The sequence below is a fragment of the Nicotiana tomentosiformis genome, chromosome 8 (genome assembly GCF_000390325.3).
Source record: "Nicotiana tomentosiformis chromosome 8, ASM39032v3, whole genome shotgun sequence".
Classification (NCBI taxonomy): domain Eukaryota; kingdom Viridiplantae; phylum Streptophyta; class Magnoliopsida; order Solanales; family Solanaceae; genus Nicotiana; species Nicotiana tomentosiformis.
The window spans coordinates 111,846,489-111,869,141 of NC_090819.1; the positions used below are offsets into that span (position 1 = coordinate 111,846,489).

General features: G+C 39.9%; 1 long non-coding RNA gene across 1 annotated transcript; it reads right to left on the reverse strand.

The window, feature by feature from the left end:
- Positions 1-5,020: 5,020 nt before the first annotated feature.
- On the reverse strand, positions 5,021-18,315 carry LOC138896710 (uncharacterized). Its single transcript, XR_011410108.1, has 3 exons — positions 17,876-18,315; positions 5,939-6,308; positions 5,021-5,212 (listed from the first exon to the last, which is right to left on the reverse strand). It is a non-coding gene; the product is annotated as an uncharacterized lncRNA (long non-coding RNA).
- Positions 18,316-22,653: the final 4,338 nt, after the last annotated feature.

A 22,653-nucleotide genomic window follows, 5' to 3' on the forward strand; every position in this document is an offset into this window, starting at 1 on the left:
GGTGGGGGTCTCATGAAACAAAGTTAAAAATTTATATAGGGAAAAATAAATAAATACCATAAGGTATCTTAATTTTTAAATTAAATGTTTGGGGGTTACGAATATGAAAAGCATGGGAGTTATGGATATTATTAAGAGTAGAAGTTAAGGTGGTATGAGTTATGAAAGTAATATTTTAAATTTTAAAGCAAACAAAGGACAACAATGACAAATGAAAATGGTATTCAAGTGCTAAAGCTAAGTGTGCTATGTTCTAGAAAACGGTTACATTATGTCCTTTATTACTCCATTATGTTAAATAGATTAAATGAGATGAAAGAAAAAATAATTAAAAAAAGATAAATTATCATAGAGTTACACATTAAACATTTGGGGGTTATGGATATGAAAGGGATGGGAGTTATCGAGATTATTAGAAAACCAAAACATTTCAAAATTTTTAGAAATATTTTTTCCCCATTCACAAAACTATAATATTTTTTCAAGTGAAAGGCATGTCCAAACATGATTCCAAATTTCAAAATAGTTTATTTTTCACCTCAACTCTAAGTACTATTTTTTAATAAAAAAGTTACAATTTTTATGTCCAAACGCCTACAACTTATATGTACAAACACGTTGCTGATCAGTGTGCATTATAGCAGGCACGTGCCTCCGTCAACTGCCTGGTAACAGGTCCATAACCACCTGATACTTTCAAGGTCGCCAAGAGGCAGGATAATCTCGCTATCATCGGCGTTGTCCTTGCTATTCGGGGCACACCGCACAATGACTAACTTGTATGGGTCAAAATCAGTCCTTATAATATTTGGAACAAGATAATTCTAAAAAAGAAATTCTTGAGTCGTCGTTAGTCGAGATGGGTCAAGAAGCAGCAAGATTCATAGTCGAAGAGTCGACGAGAGCCGTGGTCGAGATGCCAATAAGAGTCGAGGTCGAGCATTGTTGATACAACTGTAACGACTAGTTTATAAGATAGAATGTTAAAAGGGAATATTTTACTGGATATTTTATTGGATATTTCCTACGCTTGTACTGTTAGGGTTTCATAGGAACATGCCCCATATAAATAGAAAAGAAAGATAATGATAAGGGCATGTAATATTCATTTGTAAGAACACACTTTGACAAAAAGATTCTCTTTCTCTCTCTTGCTAAGATACAAATACCGCTTTTTTATTGAGATTCTTATCTATATTATTCCATATTTTTTCATCAAATCCGAGAATAACTCGAATATTCAAGGATTTGTCTGTCACTCATCATTGATGGGAGGAACAACCATCTAGTTTATCCTTTATTGGGTGAATCATTTCTCATATTTACTTAGTGCCATTTATTGTTATTCATTTTTATTAAATGCTACATTATTGCTCGTGCTTTTTGGAACAGTTATTGCATATTATTATCACTATTTGACCAAATCCATCTAAAGTTTATTGCACTCTTGAAAGCTACATCTATAAATATTATTGTTAACTATGTTTAATCCATAATTACATAAATTTAATTATTTTAACCAAGAGCCATAGTTTTGGTCAAACAATTTGGCGCCGTCTGTGGAGATTTCTTAGTTAAATTTTTAGTTTCCTCTAGATCTACGACTATCACGAGTCACTAACATTACAAAACCCAAGATCTCCTTTCTTTGTGCATACAAAACCCTACATGGCAGGTAACCGAGAAGAAAGGACGAGAATAGCAAGTGACCTCCCAACCAACCTCATGAACGTCATCAATGAAAGTTGTGAAACGGCGGGTGAGGACACGACACCCAGTGCATCCCCTAGGCGAGACGGGTCACCACCCCATACTGTAGCATAACGAAACCCCGTGGTAAAGGAGCCTCCATGTCTGTAGAGGAAGTGGTACCCCCAACTGTACAAAAACTCCTCGAGGCATGTCTGATCAACACGCTAACGAGCATCCTCAGCAAGCCTGCTCCAGGCACGACTGCAGAAACTGTAAGGACTTGCACGATATAACAAATAGATTAACAATGCAATCCACCTCTCCCTTCGACTACATGTATTACTCATAATGTCATTGACAATGCAGGTGAAAACGCCCTCACGACCATCCTAAAAAGGATGGAAGGCGCTCCGAGGTCAAATGAAAGAACACCAAGAAAGGGCCGACAAGTTACCAGGCACTCCTAAGCTGTTGCAGAAGAGGGATGTCGGCCGGTTCGCCGAGCAGCCCTACAGTGATGATGCAGCACCGTATGCTATACCAAAAACCTTCAAAATGCTGCCCTACCTCAGAGTATACGACAACTCACCGACCCCGAGGATCATGTGACTCATTACGTCACCGTCGTAAAAGGCAACGACCTTGCCAAAGAATAAGTCCCTTCCATTTTGTTGAAGAAGTTCGGCGAAACCCTCACTGGAGGGGCACTAACCTAGTATTCACAGCTACCGGCATGCTCCGTAGAACTTTTGAAGAAATGGAAGAGAATGTTCGTGATAGCTCATGACGAAGCCAAGAAGGCCGATGCGAGAGTGAACGACATATTTGCTATTAAACAGTCTCTGGGGGAGGCACTGAGGGATTTCCTTGCTCGGTTCAACCGAGTAAGGATGACATTGCCAAATGTATCCTAAGGGATGACGGTCGCGGCTTTTTAGAACCGTCTGAGTAGATATGGTTCAAGAGCAACTAGGAAACTATTGAGTCGGTTGATGAAGTACCCCCGACCACTTGGGACGAAATCCATAATGCTTATTGTGTCGAGGTCTGTGCAGATGAGGACTACCTCAACGGGTCGACTCACCGATTAACCTCGGTACAAGCCGAATCAAGAGAGGATCGAAAAGATAATGCCAGAAGAGATCATCCAGTTCTGCGACCTAATAGGGAACAACATCAACCATATATCAGGGCGGCCGCTGCCCCCTCCCCCCGCTATGAAGAAGGTCCATCCAGACCAAGGATGGGAACTCATCGGAGCGACAGAGGTATGCTCCCTATTATCTACTCACAATTTTTGTGTGTAACCTACAGAGATAGTCTATGCCCTGGAGAAGCTCGGGCCAAAAGTGAAGTGGACTCCAAAGATGAGATCGGATCCTAACACCAGAAAATTCGACGCTTTCTATGAGTTCCACCAGGAACGAGGGCACAAGACTGAAGATTGCATCGCCTTGAGGCAGGAAGTCGTGAATATGTTACGACAAGGACCACTTAAAGAGCTGCTAAGTGATAGGGGAGAAACCAATTTCTCCAGAGGACGCGAACATCAAGGGCCGCCTAAGCCACCCTCACCAGCTCGTATCGGCGGCGGCAATGATGCCTCTATCAACAATGTGAATTTCACCACTACCCACAAACTCATGTGATCTATCACCCGTGAATGATACGATGAACTCGAAGAAAGTATCATCTTCGACAGTCGGATGCCGACGGTTTGGCTTTTTCGCATAATGACTCACTCGTTATTACTCTGCGAATTTTAGATACTGATGTTAAACGCATTATGATAGATGACGGGAGCGGCGCGTGCATTATCTATCCCCGAGTACTTACCAAATGAAACTCGAGGATAAGATAGTACCACGCTACATCACGCTAACTGGTTTTAACAATGAAGTTGAACGGACATCCGGGGAAATCACACTCCCTGTTCTGGCCGGTGGCATGACTCTTCAAACCACATTCCACATCATGGACTAAGACACCGTGTACAACGCCATAGTGGAGCGACCATGGATACACCCCATGAAGGCCGTTCCCTCCAGCTTATACTAAGTCGTCAAATTCTACTACTAGAAAACAGACCTATTGTGACGGTTGCAAAATCGTTGCTATAGACAGCAAAACCATTGCGATAGACCTTTTGCAACGATTTAAGGACCATTTCACCAGATCGCGTGCCAATAGGTCTATTGCAACGGTTTATTGTAATGGTTCTACAACCATTGCGGTAGGATTTCTATTGCAAGGGTTTTGGACCGTTACAATAGGCTCATCTATTATAATGGTTATTTAGTCTAATAGGTCGGTTGAGTCACTACTAGAAATTTGGTAAAAACCGACAAAAAAATGGACCAACGTTGGTCGGTAAGGGCCAAAAACCGACCAAAACACAACCATTTATGTGTGGACGGTATTTTTGTGGTCGGAAAGGAATACCGACCAAAGTTGGTTGGAAATTACTGACCAACTTTGGTCGGTCAATTAAATTCAAAAAAAAAATATTGCAAAAAAAAAACCCGACCAAAGTTGGTCGGTATTTTAATTATGTAATAAAAATATTCACCATCTGGGAATCGAACCGGGGTCTGTACTGTGGCAGGATACTATTCTACCACTAGACCATTGGTACATTTTGTTTTAAGACTGTCTTTTATTTGATTTATACTCTTTAATTATATTTTCGCATGAAAATAACCGACCAAAGTTGGTCGGTTTTATTAAAAAGTAAAATTACCGATCAAAGTTGATTTGTTTTTTTAAATGATCTGCCGAATTAACCGACTAATTTTTGTCATTTTTTTTAATATTAATTTTTATTTATTTTAATTGAAAAACAGACCAAAGTTGGTCGATTTCTTGAAATATAAATTTCGCGGGACTCAAAAATAGTTTCCCGCATTTTTGCGCCAAAGAAAACCGGCCAAAGTTGGTCGGTTTCGTAAAAAAAAAAATTGAGGATATTGAAAATTTGACCAAAGTTGGTCGGTCGACCTTGGTCGATTTTTCCCGAATTTCTAGTAGTGGGTACCTGTTGCAATATCACTTCATACAACGGTTGTTGAGGATATTGCAACGGTTATTATGCATATAAAGCAACGGTTATTACGAGCTATTGCGACTGTTTGTTAAGACTATTGCAACAATTTGTAAGGCTATTGCAACGGTTTCCTAGTGTATTGCAACACTTTATTAAGTCCTTTACAACGGTTTTGGAACCTATTGCAACAACTTAATAATGTGAGAATTTACCTTTTTATTTGGCTGTGATAAGTAATTAACCTATGTAATAAAATATAATGCTCTGAGATTTGCATAAATCACAAAAGAAAACTATTGATCAATAAAATCATAATCCAAAATATTCAACTTGTGTATCAAAATATATAATGGCATACTTAAGTTTTCAAAAAGTTCAAAAATAAATAATTCCTAGAACATCTGAAACTCTATCAACGATCACTAATACATCCAAGTTCTTCTCTGCTATTGTCTATCATTCATTCATTTGCTTCGCCTACAAAAAATTATAAATAAATAATTAGTAGATATTTCATAAAAGAATATATTCACAAGCAGTATTACCCCAAAAATATTTTAATTTTTTGAGATCTCAATATCAAAGGAAATCTTTTCTTCTTATAGATGTAAATATTACATCCAATCATTTCTAGGAGCCATCAATTAATTGATGTTGTAAGCACTCCAAATAATAAAGTATAAAATCACTAAACACTATGTCAGTATAAATTCTATAGAAAATTGAAACTATAATTTATAAGTGAGGAAGATTTTACCACCCTATCTTTGGTTTTTCATGTTGGACAATAATCATAGACACTTACTCGAGGTTTTCCTTGGCTTCAATAGCTACAGGTTGCTCTTTTCCTACTGCAAAGGCAGCCTTAGCTACATCTTGAGCAGCTAAAGCTTTTAAATAAAGTTTAGTCATTTAATCTTACTAATAGACTGCATTTTCCTGTTATACTTTTAAATGAAGATTAATTACACCCTTTTAGTGCAACATATATATATTTTTGTTTAGTTCAGAGAGTATCTACCCGTTAATTTTATAGCATGACCTCGTCTGTTGGATCCATTTTCAGGTGACCAGAAAAGTTGACCAACTATGAAGCGTCTAAAATAAAAGATAAATTTTTTTTGCACTTGTAGAATTGATCTATATCAATTGCAGAAAGTTTGCACACACTACTAAAGGATAATAGTCTTTTAAGATATGTACCTTGTTAGAAAAACCAATCTGACCAGTAACTGCTATTCCTTAATGCTTAATTCCAAATCTATTGCCTCTTGACATAAGCTTCTAGCAGCTCTGTTAATCCCAAGACAAGTCATGACGCACAAATAATCAGGAACTCACAATAACGTAACCAAATAATAATTGACATAGAGCTTGAACAGTAGTCTAAAACCAAGAATTACAAATAATTAACTTATCTTTTCTTCAGAAAGTCAATAGTGACTTATAGCCTATACTCCAAAAACAAACCTCCATTTGCTTCAAACTTTCATCGCTTGATACGAAATTCAAGCAGGCTACTGGGGTATCTGACACAACAACTTATGGACTGGTTACTATTGCAGCTATGGTCCTGCAGCTCATACACAAGCTACAATAATAATTGGGCTAGCCATCCTAACTTTATCAGTAAATCCATTAAAGAAAAAAAATATGAATCTTAAATTTCTAAAATATCAATTTTCATATGAATCAGTAAATCCCTCTAACAAAAATCTCACATGAAATAAAAAACATAGAAAACCAAAGAGGCAGGTATCGCGAAAGATTTTTATCTCACGGTTTTCTATCTAAAAGAATTCACCCCGGATAGTTAAGCTAGTATTATTTTACTTTTTTATGATTGAATACCAATATATAACATAAAAGAAATAGTACTGAAGTGAATGATAGTAGGTGTTAGGATTAGTTACTCAATAATGCAGCAGGATAACAAGTGTTAGGATTAGTTACTCAATAAGAAAGTCACTTGGATCTCTCTTATTTTTCTCTCTCTCACACAAGTTTTTATATAGCTATATTGTTTCTCTCTTGCTTTTCTCCATCACACAAGGTTTATATATTCATTCTCTTTTCTTTTTCTCCAATTTCTCAACTCAAGGCTCAAAGGAAAAAAAATCATCAGAACAATAAAAATTACTACCATGAAGAAACTAGCTTCCACTAATAAGTTAATACATTCTCATCAAGCTCTCATCATACAAGTAGACTATTCTCGTTAGTAAATTAAATATTACTAGTAAGTTTCGGTAACAACAAACTCAAAATACAAAATGCTTATGATGGTAGGCATATTTCGAACTGGAAAAGAAAGTTAACCCTATACAAAACACAATGACCAAAGTTCTTTCATGGATGCTTTAATAATAATTAAAAATCACCAACTCGTAAAGATATAACTATTACTTAATCTGGAGCTAAAATCACTTTGACACTCTATAATTGTTCACATAGTTCAGCTCCTTCACTCCATTCCTGTATTGTCAATTATAGATACCTTTGCAAGTGTAAAAAATTGAGAAACTACCTTCCAAAAACAAGCAAAACCACTGAAAAATTTCACAAAATCTTAAAGAAACTCATCTAAATCTACTTTAGAGGCTCAAGACAAAAATGCTTGAGAAAAATCTATGTTCAAACCAGAGAAGAGTGAACATAGACAACCATATAAATTGTAAGAAACTCCAGGTAGTAGGAATAATTAAAACCTGACATAAATTCCCAATTTCATTCATTGAACATCATATTAACTTGATTAAGGTCATACCCATAACAACCAAACACTTTCATTAAATCCAAAATCTAGGAGCATTATAACTGTAAAATCACATGCAATATCACATATAAAAACAGAAAGGGAAGAGAAAACGTGTTACACCCTATATTTTCGTACGTAAAAACTGCGTCGTGAGCAAACTAATGTAGGACAAAAAATGAGATCATCTTTGAAAATATATAAAGTAAGTTAATCATGTTACCTCGGAGGTTACAAATATTGAAGATCATGAACAACAAGTGCAAAAAAGGTTGGAAGGTTCAGAAGCTAAAGGAATTGAAGAAAATAATGTTTCGTCGAAAGTCGACAAGTTGGGAATGTTATAACATGTACTTTTGGAGTGAGACTAGGATGCTTAACATGCTAAGTAGGTTATTTTATGAGTTATGATAGTCGTATGATAGTCGGATGTTATGTTTTGAATTCAATCTAGTGGTGGAACAAAAGTCGATGAAAGTCATCACAAGTTACGTTCATAAGTTTTACTGCAACTTTGTGTCGAATGTAACTGCGATTTTCTCCCAATATACTTAGAGTTATGGGGTGTTACACCCATAAAATTGAATATCTATGAGTCTAGTTTCTAACGCATTAAACCGTTTGTCAATACGATATTGGAGTAGAGAGATATGGGCATTTTTGCGAGACTGCATAGTCTGTCACCAACTTGCTTAAATGAGAGTCCAAAAATGGGCCAGTTCGGGTCGTCCAAAGATGCCTGTTTAAAGGCCTATCTCCTTCATATATTAAACTGATAATAGCGCATAATAACCAGACATAAGCTCCGCAAAAATCCTCCCAAAAATTTTTCACAAACCCCACTTGATTTTCTCTCCCTTTCAAGTTCTAATTGGAGGTAAAACATAGAGTTTGAAGAACCAATATAGGAGTTGAGTTATACAAAAAATAAGGTAAGTTTAATTATCTCTTTCATCCATTTTTTATGCTGTAAATACATAGTAAGTCGTTCTATATTTGTAAGAACTCACGGGACGGTGATCGGAAGTCGTGAGTTCGAGTTATTCACTTATAGCAGACTGTTTTGTGGACTGTTTTTTGTTACTATTGGGATGCGTGTTTTACTACTATTTTGTGGAGTTTTGGAGGAGTAAGGGTGTGGAGAAACACCACATAAATGCAGGATGGTGGGCTGGTAGTTCGTCGTAATATTTTCGGGTTGTTTGATACTACTACGGTGGTCGTTTTGTGTATGAAGAGAGGGGTGTGTTGGGATGCTTTGTAGTATTTTGTGGTGTATATAAGGTTGGAAAATAATGTATATATATATTGTTATTGTTTTTTTTTGGTGTTGTTGGTGTTATCTTAAATTTGGAGGAAGTAGGGATTATAGGGGAGATGCTGCCCATTTTAATACAAAATAAGCTTGTCGTTCATTGTGCCATAGTTGTACCTTTCGTAACTTAATGATAGTATTATTATTATTGTTGTAGATTAAGGTGCGAAGAGGCGAGTTAAACTTGATGATTGGATAGATTGTGGTAAGGTATGTTAAGGCTAAACCTTTCCTTCATTTTGGCATGATCCCGTAACTACATATGTTTGACAATGAGACATAAAGAGAATTTTGTATTCATAGATTTATTCACATTATCCTAGTATCAGAAGTTACAATATTCTCCCTTATCGGGACTTTATATTCAGTTAAGTATTATTTTCTTCCAGTCAAGAGAGTAGAGGGTCTATATATATATATATATATATATATATATATATATATATATATATATACAGTATTACAGTATTTTCACCACCATCGAGCTATAATCGATGGGCAGGCCCCTATTGGGTAACCTCTGATCAGATGGTAAGTTATATACCGAGCCTATTATGGCCGAGCGCCTATGAGCAAGCCCAAGATAACCGAGATAGAGAGCCTAGTATGGTCGAGCGCCTATGAGCGAGCTTACTACGACCGAGCAGTTACACGTACCGAGCCTTATAGGGTCGAACATTTATTTTACTTACTATATTGAATGAGTTGAGTTAGTATCAATAGGTAAGTATATCTCCAGATTATTTTTGACTCCCAGTTACTTTCATTTATTATATTATCAGTTCAGTTTCAACTTTCAATTATGTTATTGCCTTACATACTCGGTACATTATTTCGTACCGACGTCCTTTTTCTGGGGATGCTGCATTTCATGCGTGCAGGTTCAGATAGACATACATGTAGACCTTCTCAGTAGGTGTTTTCCGAGTTCAGCCTGATCGATAAACTCCACGTACTTTGGAGTTTTCGGGTCTAGGGTTTTGTGTACATCTTCTGTATATATGTATGTATGTTATGGGTAGGTCAGGGCCCTGTTCCGATCACAATACATCCATCAGTAGAGGCTTATAGACATATCCTGTTAGCTTTGTCAGTTGTAGAAGTTATGACGGCCTTGTTGGCCCAGCTTTATATTGATGTTTAGTCAGCGCTAGTTTCTGTTCAATTTTATAATTTGCTTCGTAAAGTGCTTTGCAATGTGGCCCCATGGACAAATTATGACATTATATGTTCAGAGTCCCTTAGTCGCAAGTTGGTACGCTAGGTTAGGTGAGGCACCGGGTGCCAGTTTTTGCCCCCAGGTTCGAGGCGTGACAAACTTGGTATCAAAGCAGTTCTCTCCTAGGGAGTCTACAAGCCATGTCTAGTAGGGTCTTTTTTATAGATGTGTTGTGTACCACATTATATAAGCTGGGAACTACAGGGCATTTAGGAGTTGGTTACCCTTCTTTCAAATCTAAATCGTGATGTAGAACTGAGTTATAGGAAATTTGAGTTGAACTTACGTATTGGTGTTGCATACACAAATGATGGTGACTAGGAAGACTACGGCTAGCTAGAGGGGAGATACAACAATAGGTGAAAGGACCAGCAGCGTACCCTCTGTAGATGGGTCCTAGTCTGAGGCCCAGGGAAAAACCCCTACTCAGCCATTACCGGCTCCTCCACCACCTAAGGAGATTCCTAGGGATATCGCACACCCAGTTCCCCCTCCACTTCCATCAGATCAAGACTTGAGGAGTGAGGTGCATTTGTTGACACAGTTGGTAGCTACCCAGCAACAAGCTAGGGCATCGGCTAGTGCAGGATCTTCTAAGGGGTCTGGAAGTTCAAGGGTCTGAGAGTTTATTGCTTTGAGTCCCCCAGAGTTCATGGGATAGATCAGAGGGAGGACCCGCAGGATTTCATAGATAAGCTTCATAGGATCTTTTGGGTTATGCATGCCACAAAGAAAGAGGCAGTTGAGCTAGTAACTTTTTGGCTCCGAGATATAGCCATTCTTTGGTACGAGGGATGGGAGTGGTCCATGGCACGTGATGCACCTCCAGCTAGTTGGGAGAATTTTTCAGATGCCTTCCTTGACCAGTACTTACCGCGGGAGATCCGACAGGCTCGGGTCCATCAGTTTCTAGCCCTCAAGTAGGGCAATATGAGTGTTCGAGAGTATAGTCTCCGTTTTGACTAATTGGCCAGATATGCACCATCTATAGTTGCCACTATGCGGGACATGATCCACAGGTTTATAGTAGGGTTAGCGCCAGAGTTGACCGAGATATGTGCCACCACTACATTACAGGATAGTATGGATATCTCCTGGATTCAGGCATTCGCTCAAAATATAGAAAGGGGTAGGCGTCGCCATCAGGGTACAGAGAGGATTGAGCAAGGGCAACGTAAGAAGATGAGATTTTCCAGGTCTCAGGAGCAGTCTCAAGGTACTTATAGGCCCCAGTACTTCGGACGGCCACCTAGGCCTCCGCCACCTCAGTTATAGGGTTAAGGTATGACCTCTATACTCAGTCAGGACCAGGTAAGAGCTCACGGGCATCGGATTTGCAATGACAGCGAGGTTCAAGGCAGACATGGTCATTTCTGCCGCGGTGTGACATTTGTGGTAAAGGACACTTGCGCCAATGCTAAGCAGGTTCTGATGCTTGTTATACATGTGGGCGTCCGGGGCATATGATGCGAGATTTCCCAAATAGAGATTCTGGGGGTATGGCATAACCAACGAGTTCAGCAACAGGATCATCTATGTATGTGCATCCTTCAAGGCGTGAGTCTCAGTCTTCGGCTGGTAGAGGTTGAGGTCGAGGTAGAGGTTCCAGTTCAGGTGGTAATCAGAACCGTATCTATGCTTTAGCGGGTTGACAGGACCAGGAGTCTTCACCAGACGTTGTGACAGGTATATTGACCATTTGCTCTCATGATGCTTATGCCTTGATAGACCCATGATCTACTTTATCGTATATTACCCCATTTGTCACAGGAAAGTTTGGTATAGTGCCTGAAATACTAAGTGATCCTTTTGCAGTATCTACACCTGGTGGAGAACCGATTATTGCTAGACGGGTTTACCGAGGTTGTACGGTGATAGTTTGTAATCGTCAGACCTCAGCCGACCTATTTGAGCTAGAGATGATGGATTTTGATGCTATCATGGGCATGGACTGGTTGGCATCTTGCTATGCTACAGTTGATTGCCGAGAAAACGCAGCCAGATTTTATTTTCCGGGTGAGCCAGTCCTTGAATGGGTAGGTAATACAGAGACACCTAGAGGTAGGTTTATTTCCTATCTGAAGGCAAGGAAAATAATCGCAAAAGGGTGCATTTATCATATTGTGCGAGTTAGAGATGTAGATGCTGAGATACCTAAACTTCAGTCTATTCCCGCAGCAAAGAGTATGCATATGTATTTCCAAATGAGCTTCCAGGTATTCTTTTAACATCGATTTGCTTCCAGGAACTCAACCAATATCCATCCCTCCGTATAGAATGGCACCTACCGAATTGAAGGAGTTGAAGCAGCAGTTAAAAGATTTGCTGGAGAAAGGTTTCATCAGGCCTAGTACCTCACCTTGGGGGTGAACCGGTACTGTTTGTGCGGAAGAAAGACAGCTCGCTGAGGATGTGTATCGATTATAGGTAGCTGAACAAGGTAACTATTAAGAATAAATATCCACTTCCAAGGATCGATGACTTGTTTGATCAGTTGTAGGGTGCTAGATTCTTTTCACAGATAGATTTGAGGTCGAGATACCACCAAGTCAGAGTCCGGGAGAAAGATATTCTGAAGATAGCCTTTAGAACCCGATATGGCCACTTCGAGTTCCTTGTCATGCCCTTCGGGTTGACAAATCCACCCGCCGTATTTGTGGACTTGATGAATAGCCAATTCCGACCATTTTTAGATCTGTTCGTGATGGTATTTATTGATGATATTCTAGTTTATTCAAGTTCAGAGGATGATCATGCAGACCACCCACGAGCGGTACTCCAAACCCTCCGTGATCGTAAGTTGTATGCTAAATTTTCTAAATATGAGTTATGGTTGAAGTCTGTAGCATTCTTGGGGCATATTGTATCCGATGAAGGTATAAAGGTAGACACTCAGAAGATTGAGGCCGTGAAATATTGGCTTAGACCTACCACTCCGACAGAGGTTCGTAGCTTTCTAGGCTTAGTAGGATATTACTGGAGGTTCGTAGAGAGTTTTTCTTCCCTTTTGGCACCATTAACGAAGTTGACATAGAAAGCAACTAAGTTTCAGTGGACGGAGGCTTGCAAGTGGAGTTTCCAAGAGCTTAAGAATAAGTTGACGTCAGCGCCAGTTCTAACACTTCCAGAGGGTCCAGAGGGTTATGCCGTGTATTGTGATGCCTCAGGTGATGGGTTAGGATGTGTCTTGATACAACATGGGAAGGTAATTGCGTATGCTTCAAGGAAGTTAAGAAAGCACGAGAAGAATTATCCAACCCACGACCTCGAGTTAGCTGCGGTTGTCCATGCACTTAAGATATGGAGACATTATTTATATGGTGTTCATGTTGATGTATTTACAGATTATAAAAGCCTGCAATATATCTTCAAGTAAAAAGAGTTGAGTTTGCGACAGAGGCGATGACTTGAGTTATTGGAAGATTACGATGTTAGCATTATCTACCACCCTGGGAAAGTTAATGTTGTAGCAGATGACTTAAGTCAATGATCTATGGGTAGCTTAGCACATGTAGAGGCCGAGTGAAGACAATTAACTAGAGAGATTCATCAGTTGGTTTGTTTGGGGGTTCAGTTAGTAGATTCCGACGATGGTGGAGTTGTACTCCAAAACACTGCAAAATCATCTCACATAGCTGAAGTCAAGGAAAGGCAGTACGAGGACCCAGAGTTGGTCGAGTTGAGAGAGCAAGTTCCACAGAAGAAGAAGCCGTTGTTAGAGCTCAAGGGAGATGGGGTTCTCAGATATAAGGGTCGTCTGTGTGTTCCAAATATAGCAGGGCTACGAGACAGGATTATGTCAGAGGCGTATTATTTGTGGTACTCCATTCATCCTGGGTCGACGAAGATGTATCATGACATTAAGGATGTGTACTGGTTGAACGATATGAAGAAGAACATTGCTGAGTTTGTCGTCCAGTGTCCTAGTTGCCAGCAGGTGAAGGTAGAGCATCAGAAGCCCGGAGGGCTAATGCAGACTATAGAGATCCCGACATGGAAATGAGAGGCGGTAAACATGGACTTTGTCACGGGTTTGCCTCGTTCTCATCGTAAGTTCAATTCTATATGGATGATAGTGTATAGGCTCACACAATCAGCTCATTTCCTATTGGTCAGATCTACATCTGCAACAGAAGATTATGCAAAGTTATATATTAAGGAGATAATGCATCTACACGGAGTACCCGTATCTATTATATCTGACCGTGAGGCCCAGTTTACAACACATTTTTGGAGGTCATTTCAGAGTGGTATAGGGACTCAGGTGAATCTCAGCACAAAGTTTCATCCACAGACTGATGGACTAGCCGAGCGCATAATTCAGACGCTCAAGGATATGTTACGAGCATGTGTGTTGGATTTTAAAAGAAGTTGGGATGAACATCTACCTCTTATCGAGTTTGCATATAATAACAATTACCACTCCAGTATCCAGATGGCTCTGTACGAGGCTTTGTATGGGCGTAAGTGTAGATCTCCTATAGGGTGTTTTGATGTTGGAGAATCTGGGTTACATGGGCCAGAACTGGTTCAGTAGGCCGTAGAGAAAGTGAAACTTATCCGGGAGCGACTGTTGTCAGCTCAGAGTTGTGAGAAGTCATATTCTGATGTGCGACGACGAGACTTAGAGTTCGAGGTTAATGACTGGGTATTCTTAAAGGTATCCCATATGAAGGGCATGATGAGGTTTGGCAGGAAAGGAAAGCTTATCCCATGGTATATTGGGCCTTATAGGATGATTCGGAGAGTGGTCCAAGTAGCTTATGAGTTAGAATTGCCCTTAGAATTGGAGTCAGTCCATCCGGGTTTTCACGTATCTATGCTACGGAAGTGCATTGGTGATCCTACCAGAGTGGTGCCCACGGATGATGTACAGATTATGGAGGTCTTGTCATACGAGGAAATTCCAGTCGTCATCCTAGACCGACAAATCCGCAAGCTATAAAATATAGAGGTAGCCTCCGTGAAGGTTTTATGGAGAAGCAAGAATGTGGAAGAGATGACATGGGAAGCATAGGAAGAAATGAAGTCTAAATACCCCCACCTATTTCAAACTGAAGATATGGCTCGAGATGGGATGCTAAAACACAACTCTATTCAGGCTAGTAGGTCATCAGGTAAGCTCTTATTTCCTGACTTTCAGTATTTATGATTTACGACTGTGTGAGGCAATATGTTTCTATTTATAGACATCGGCCATGTGTGGTATGCATAGTATGTTTTCTAGCTGCGTGCAGGTTGGTTTTAGTCTAGTGTACGGAGGAGACTCTGGCAAAAACTTTTCCAAAGTCTCTAAGAGTAAACATTTGAGGACAAATGTTCCCAAGGGGGGAATGATGTTACACCTTATATTTTCGTACGTAAAACTACGTCGTGAGCAAACTAATGTAGGACCAAAAATGAGATCATCTTTGAAAATATATAAAGTAAGTTAATAATGTTACCTTGGAGGTTACAAATATTGAAGATCATGAACAACAAGTACAAAGAGGGTTGGAAGGTTCAGAAGCTAAAGGAATTGAAGAAAATAATGTTTCGTCGAAGGTCGACAAGTTGGGAATTTTATAACATGTACTTTTGGGGTGAGACTAGGGTGCTTAACATTATACGGTGGTTATGTTATGAGTTATGATAGTCGTATAATAGTCAGGTGTTATGTTTTGAATTCAAGCGAGTGATGGAACAAAAGTCGATAAAAGTCATCACAAGTTACGTTCATAAGTTTTATTGAAACTTTGGGTCGAATGTAACTGAGATTTTCTCTTAATATACTTAGAGTTATGGGATTTTACAACCATAAAATTGAATATTTATGAGTCTAGTTTCTAACTTAAACCGTTTGTCAATACGATATCAGAGTAGAGAGATATGGGCAGTTTTGCGAGACTGCGCAGATTGTCACCTACTTGCTTAAATGAGAGTCCAAATATGGCCAGTTCGGGACGTCCAAAGAAGCATGTTTAAAGGCCCATCTCCTCCTTATATTAGACTGATAATAGGGCATAATAACCAGACATAAGTTCTGCAAAACGCCTCCCAATTATTTTCCACAAACCCCAATTGATTTTCTCTCCCTTTCAAGTTCTAATTGGAGGTAAAACTTAGAGTTTGAAGTCCCAATATAGGAGCTGAGCTATCCAGAAAATAAGGTAAGTTTACTGCTCTCTTTCATCCATTTTTTTCTGCTGTAAATGCATAGTAAGCCGTTCTATATTTGTAAGAACTCACAGGACGGTGATCGGAAGCCGTGAGTTTGAGTTATTCACTTGTAGCGGACTATTTTGTGTTACTGTTGGGCTGTGTATTTTACTACTGTTTTGTGGAGTTTTGGAGTAGGAAGGGTGTGGAGAAATACCACATAAATTCAGGGTGGTGGGCTGGTCGTTCGTCGTATGATTTTCGGGTTGTTTGACACTACTATAGTGGTCGTTTTGTATATGAAGAGATTGGGTATGTTGGGATATTTTGTAGTATTTTGTGGTATATATAAGGTTGGAAAATAATGTATGTATGTTTTTATTGTTGTTTTTTTGGTGTTGTTGGTGTTATCTTGAATTTGGAGAAGTAGGGATTATACTGCCCGTTTTAATACAAAATAAGCTTGTCGTTCGTTGTGCCATAGTTGTACATTTCGTAACTTAATGATAGTATTATTATCGTTGTTGTAGATTAAGGTGCGAAGAGGTGAGTTAAACTTGGTGATTGGAAAGATTGTTATAAGGTATGTTAAGGCTAAACCTTTCCTTCATTTTGGCATGATCCCGTAACTACATATGTTTGACAATGAGACATAATGAGAAATTCGTATTCATGAATTTATTCACATTATCCTAGTCTCATAAGTTACAGTATTCTCCCTTATCGGGACTTTATATCCAGTTAAGTATTATTTTCTTCCAGTCAAGAGATCAGATTGTCTATATATACATATACACACAGAGTATTACAATATTTTCACCACCATCAAGCTATAATCTATGGGCAAGCCCCTATTGGGCAACCTCTTATCAGATGATAAGTTATATACCGAGCCTACTATGGACGAGCGCCTATGAGCGAGCCCAAGATGGACGAGATACATAGCCTAGTGTGGTGGAGCGCCTATGAGGGAGCCTACTACGGCCGAGCAGTTATATGTACCGAGCCTTATAGGGCCGAACATTTATTTTACTTACTATATTGAAGGAGTTGAATTAGTATCAATAGGTAAGTATATCTCCAGATCATCTTTGACTCCTAGTTACTTTCAGTTATTATATTATCAGTTCAGTTTCAGCTTTCAATTATGTTATTGCCTTACATACTCGGTACATTATTTCGTACGACGTCCTTTTTCTGGGGACGCTGCATTTCATGCGTGCAGGTTCAGATAGACATACATGTAGACCTCCTCAGTAGGTGTTTCCCGTGTTCAGCCTGATCGATAAGCTCTACGTCCTTCGGAGTTGTCGGGTCTAGGGTTTTGTGTACATCTTCTGTATGTATGTATATATGTTATGGGTAGGTCGAGACCCTGTTCCGATCATAATACATCCATCAGTAGAGGCTTGTAGACATATCCTGTCAGCTAGTGCAGTATGTTGGGCTTGTAGGCCTGGTATGTATAATTTGTAGGTTTGTTAGCTGTAGTAGTTATGACGGCCTTGTCAGCCCAACTTTTTATTGATGTTTAGTCAGTGCTAGTTTTCGTTCAGTTTTATATTTTGCTTCGTAAAGTGTCTTGCAATGTGGCCCGTGGACAAGTTATGACATTATATATTTAGAGTCCCTTAGTCGCAAGTTGGTATGCTAGGTTAGGTGAGGCACCGGGTGCCGGTCTCGCCCCTAGGTTCGGGGCGTGACAAAACGGACCTTGAATTGAGTAAAATTTACCAAATACTTTGACCTACCAGGGATCTCGATAAATCTGCAAACCCTAGTTTTGATAACACGTCTCTAAATCTCCATGACTTCAAACTACAATTGCTGAAGAGTTGGTTTAAGATGAATTTGGGGATTCTACAATTGATTTTATATGATGATTGTTGGTGTAAAGGACTGATTACAAGTTATAGATTCTCGTTTTGGACCAAAAATAGGAGATGAAGTCTAGGCCAAAGAATCTTGAAAATGAAATATAATCGACGTTCTGGATTTAATCGATGAAATATGGATCTGCGATCTCCCTTTGCTAAATCTAGATACGAGATCTCCCTTTGCTCAATAAGAACTGGGTCGGCATTGTGCCTTTACTCGATGGGAGGGTTTCTAGAAGTTGTTTGATGTGTTTTTTTAGAAGGATTCGATGGGTTATATTGAGAAATGTTATATGTGTGTTTAAGTATATTTGGAAAATCATACAAAGTGAAATAAAAAACTGGAAAAAGAGACGCTTAAAATAAGTTCTGTTTTGGGGAAAATTAGAAGGGAATTGAAAAACATTGCAATAGGGAAAAAACACGGAATAGTTGCCCTAGATATATCTATTGCAGCGGTTATAAAACATCATTGCAATAGATTTCTCTACAGCAACGGTTATTATAGTAATGCAATGGTTTATATGAAAAGTATCTTAATATCTTAAAGATTCTTATGCAACGGTTAAAAACGTTGCTATAGACATTCTATTGCAACAGTTATGGAACCGTTGCAAAACAAATCGTTGCCACATGCCCAAATTCAGTCAATTCTTAAAAGCTAACACGGATTTGTTTGCTTTCAGCCATGCAGATATGCCGGGCATCCCAAAGGAAATCGCCATACACAAATTAAACGTCGACCCCATCCACCATTCGGTGAGGCAGGTCAGGCGCAAATTCAATCCTACAATCAATGACGTAGTGCACGAGGAGGTGAAAAAACTATTAGAAAATGGTTCCATCAGGAAGTCGAAGTACCCCAAGTGGTTCGCCAACGTAGTAATGGTTAAAAAGAATAATGGGAAATGGCAGATGTGCATGGACTTAACAGACTTAAACAAAGCACGCACAAAGGATTTGTTCCCACTGCCTCATATCGACCAACTCATTGATGCAATAGCCAGGCATGAGCTACTAAGCTTCTTGGACGCTTACTCGGGCTATAACTAGATCTTCATGGAAGAGGAAGATCAGGAAAAAACCACGTTTATCACCCACCAAGGAACGTATTGCTACAGGATCATGCCCTTTGGACTAAAGAACGCGAGGGCGACTTATCAAAGGTTGGTGACAAGGATGTTCAAGGACCATCTCGGTAAAACAATGGAAGTATATATAGCTGACATGCTGGTCAAGTCCAAAAGGGGAGAAGATCACGTCGACCATATGAAAGAACTCGACATACTTAGACTGTACAAAATGAAACTGAACCCGGAAAAGTTGCATTCAGCGTATCCTCAGGAAAGTTCCTAGGTTTCCTGGTATCACAACGAGGGGTCGAGGTCAACCCTGACCAAATCAAAGCCATCGAGGGGATACCCGAACTCTTGACTACCAAAAAATAGGTCCAAAGGTTGACTGGTCGCATCGCTGCCCTATCAAGGTTCATATCACGATCGTCAGATAGGTTCCATAAATTCTTTGGCGTACTTAAGAAAGATAACAGTCTCTAGTGGACTTCAGAGTGCGTCTAGGCTCAGAGGGAACTAAAGGTATACTTGTCATCGTTGCCCATGCTTTCAAAACCAGATTAGGGGGAGCGTCTCCTCGTTTATCTAGTTGTGTCCGAGGTAACTGTAGGCGCAGTCCTAATTTGAGAAAACAAAGGTACGTAATCTCCTATCTAATATATTAGCAAAACACTACTCGATGCCGAGACAAGGTACCCATACCTCGAGAAACTAGCTTTGGCCTTAGTCGTAGCTTCACGAAAGCTTAGACCATATTTCCAATGTCACCCCATCTCGGTCGTCACCACTTTCCCCCTAAGAAGAATTTTACATAAACCCAAGCTATCGGGAAGGATGGCCAAATGGGTTATCAATCTAAGCGAGCAAAATATCATGTACCAGTTATGAACGGTGATAAAGTCACAAGTGCTCTCTGACTTTGTCGTCGACTTCAGCACAAAAGTAATACCTGAAGTCGAAAGGGAAGCTGTCCAAACTTCCCCCCAAACACAAGACCTTTTGGTCCTATACACCGATGGTGCATCCAACGCATCGAGGTCCGGGCTGGGACTCGTACTCAAAGTCCCAACAGGCAAAGTAATTTGCCAGTCCATAAGGTGCCCAGATATGACTAACAACAAGGCCGAGTATAAGGCCATCATTGCATGATTGAGACTAGCGATCAAGTATGGGGCAAAATGGTTAAAATTACACTGTGATTCCCAGCTCGTAGTCAACCAAGTCACAAGGACTTTCCAAACCAAGGAATAAAGATTGCAAAAGTACCTGACCGAAATCTGCAAGCTGCTGCCAGAGTTTGACGAATGTCAGCTCGACCAAATTCCACGAGCATAGAACGCCGCAGATGACCTCGCTAAACTAGCCACAGCCACCAAAAGCATCACAACCGGAGACAAAAATGTGGTCCATCTCCTCAACTCCTCGCTAGTCAAATCGATGTAAGAACCATTAACTTAACTTGGGACTAGCGCAATCGTATTATCACATACTTGCAGGACGACATACTCCCATGCGATAAAAAGAGGCTAAGAAACTGAGAATGCAAGCATCCAAATACAATATCCTCCACAACGACTTGTATAAGAGAACTTACGGCGGCCTTTTAATGAAGTGCCTGGGACCAAACCAAACTCGGCATGTCCTTGAAGAAATCCACGAAGGCCATTGCAGGGCTCATTCCGGCAACCGAACACTGGTCAGATGCCTCATACGGGCGGGATATTACTGGCCCACCATGAAAAATGAGGACACAGATTTTGTGAAGAGATGCGAGCAAAGCCAGAAGTACGCCCCAATGATTCACCAAGAGGGCGAACACCTCCACTCGGTCACCTCACCTTGGCCATTTATCAAATGGGGAATGAACATCGTGGACCCCCTCCCGGCAGGGCAAGGTAACGTACGATTCCTTTTGGTTTTAACTGACTATTTCTCTAAGTGGGTAGAAGCAGGAGTATTCACCTAAATATGGGAACATAAATTAATCACTTTTTTATGGAGAAATATCATATGCCGATTCGGCCTCCCTAAAGAAATCAGTTGTGACAACGTACCCAGTTCACGAGAAAGAGAACCGCCAAATTTTTCGAGATATGGAATATCAAAAGAATACTCTCAACCCCGTACCACCCTGCTGGCAATGGGAAAGTAGAGTCTTCCAACAAATCAATACTAAACATCATGAAGAAGAAGCTTGAGATCGCCAAGGGACTGTGGCCGAAAGTACTACCAAAAGTATTGTGGGCCTACCGAACAACTCCGAAAATGAGCATAGGAGAGATGCCCTACTCTTTGGTATACGGGACCGAGGCAGTAATACCAGTCAAGGTCGGAGAACCAAGCCTAAGGTACTCCTATGAGATCGACGCAAGTAATGACGAGAGCAGAAGGCAGGAACTCGACGAAGTCGACGAACGAAGAGATATGGCTTAAATAAGAATGGTCACCCAAAAGCAACAAGCAGAACGTTATTACAACAAGAAAGCAAAGGCCAGGAAACTCAAAGTCGGGGACTGCGTACTGAAAGCTAAAACTCAAGCGAGCAAAGATCCCAGATAAGGCAAGCTAGGAACAAATTGGGAGGGCCCATATAAAATCATAGCTGAAGCAACCAAGGGTTCGTTCCAACTAGAAACAATGAAAGGAAAGCTACTACCAAACAATTGGAATATTAGCTACCTCAAATACTTCAACTTCTGAGAGAAGAAGCGTCCCCCAAGCCGTACTCTTTTTTTTTCCCTCACTTGAGTTTTGTTCCATTTGGGTTTTCTCAAGGAGTTTTTTAATGAGGCGACGAAGGGAATATTTCGAGTCGAAGTACACAAAGGAAGGGCCGTGGTTACTATTTCATTGATCTCCCTCTCACTATTCTCCAGATCAACCAATGAAAGGACTAAATAGACTAGGACTAGGACTCGAATACCAGCCAACACCCAAAAATTTGTAAATTTCTCCAAGTATGTAACAAAAGCAATAATGTCAAAGCAATAAACGTTACATTTATCAGAACATCTTTCTTAAGTTCATGTTATGTTCGACCTTGTTCGAACTAACACCTACCGGCCCTCAGCCATGATTAAATTCAGGTTATGTTCGACCTTGTTCGAAATTTACTACCGGCCCTCGACCATAATTAAATTCAGGTTATGTTCGACCTCGCTCGACCTAACACCCACTGGCCCTCGACCATAGTTAAATTCAAGTTATGTTTGACCTCACTCGAACTAACACCTACCGGCCCTCGGCCATAATTAAACTCAGGTTATGTTCGACTTTTCTCGAACAAACAACTATCGGTTTTCGGCAGCTTAATGAAGGGTCACGACTAAACAAGTCGACGACCTCGGCTATTTTTCAACGCAAAAAAAAAGAGTGCAAAGGCAGCCAAACAACGAAAGCAAAAAACATACAAGTACAGAAAGTAAACCACATGAAAGAAGCATATGCAGAGAGAAACTTTGGCATGACATACTTAAAATATTTTTTACAAAGGCTCATGAAGATGTCGCCAAACATACACAATAGTTTACAAAAAAGAGAA